Raw genomic sequence first — 1,726 nt, 5'->3', positions numbered from 1 at the left:
AAGATGGCCGCCGGCCGCGCCCCGCGGAGGCGGCCCGCGCGGGGCCCCGCCCGCCGCGCGCGGGGAGAGCGGCCGCGGGCGGCGCTGCGCGGGGCCGGCTCCCTCACGGAGGCGGTGGTGTTCTTTCCCAAGTCGCTGGTTCGGTGCATGTCCCCTGCCACGCCACAGCTGTCCCTCTGCCTTTGCGTCCATGCGGTCCTGTCCCCGCTGTGCTCCCTGTGAGCGCTCAGGCCGATAAATGGCTCACCCTCCGTGCTGCTGCCCCTGCACACCCTAATGCCTCATGAAGGGTAAAGAAATTAGGACTTTGATCCATGGAGGCAGATTTAAATAATGGAATCGCACAACGTTAAGGGGTTGGGACGGACCTTAAGGATCATCTAGTCCCAGCCTCTCCTGCCATGGACAGACACCTCCTGCCAGGCCGGGTTGCTCAGAGCCCCATCCAGCCTGGCCTTGAACACTTCAGGACTGGGACATCCTCAGCCTCCCTGGGCACCCTGTTCCACCTGGTAGGAAAGGTAGGTGCTCATGTCTTTACAAATCATTTGATGAGAAGAATTAGGAGATTTAGGACAAATGGGTGTTGCTGTCTTTGAAATGGGTCTTTAGGAACATCAAGCGGTGCAGGTTTGTGACAGAACCCAGGTGTTTTGACCAGGCATTTTGAATTCCTGAACTTTAGGGTATTAGGAGAAATGCAGCTGTGCTAAGTCTATTGCAGAGCCCAGATGGTCTGAACTTTTGGTGGATCTGCAGAACCCAGAGAGTCTGAACTTCCGAATGTTAGGAGAAAATGAAAATACATGTTTTTGGGGGAATATGGGGTAGGTGATTTGGGAAGGCTGTACCTTCCAAGTACCTCAGCCAATCGGAAAACAAAGAGGGCTACAGGTGGTTGGGAGTTTAGGATAAAAGGAGGCTGCATCCTCCAAAACCTCAAGAGACCCCATGAGGGATTGGCCTAGTGGACTCTCCCTTTAATAAAATAAAATTGTAGGGCTTCTCTGCCTCCTTTATGGACATTGGCTTTTCATAATGTGGCTTTTATGCACGAGGTTAAGAGTTTTTCCTAATAGTTAACCTAAATTTCCCCTTTCCATTTTTACCCACTCCTCCTTGTGCTATCACTACAGTTCCTGACAAAGAATCCCTCTCCAGCTTTTCTGTAGGCTCGTTTCAGACACTGAAAGGCTGCTATAAGGTATCCACAGAACCTTCTCTTCTCCAGACTGAACAGCTCGACTTTCTTAGCCTGTCTTCATAGGGGGGATGCTCCTGTCCTCTTATCAATTTCATGGCCCTCCTCTGGACTTGCTCCATGTCCATCTGTCCATCTTCCAATGTTATTGAGGTGTCAGTATTTGCATGACAGTCCATATCTGACTGTGCCACTCTCTCAACTGCAACTAGCCAGGATCTGATTCTGAAGCTTTTCAGGTATCCCTGTTCTTAGAACATACATATCCTGGGAGAAGCAAGATGACTAGCAGAAGCTTTTATCTATTTCAGTAATTTGGCTGAGTTTCTCTAATATTTCACTAGAGTTCACAAAGGCTGCACAGGAGGTTTGCAATGTAGATATATAATTACATACAACAATATTACAGTACTAGAAAAGTTTTTTACTAAGAGGGTGATTGGACAGTGGAATGGACTACCTAGGGAAGTGGTTTCAGCACCAAGCCTGGCAGTTAAAGAAGTGTTTGGATCATACTTTCAGGCA

Source organism: Lonchura striata, chromosome 2, assembly GCF_050655825.1.
Source record: "Lonchura striata isolate lonStrDom1 chromosome 2, ASM5065582v1, whole genome shotgun sequence".
In the NCBI taxonomy this organism is placed as follows: Eukaryota; Metazoa; Chordata; class Aves; order Passeriformes; family Estrildidae; genus Lonchura; species Lonchura striata.
Note: the sequence above shows the minus strand (reverse complement) of the source record.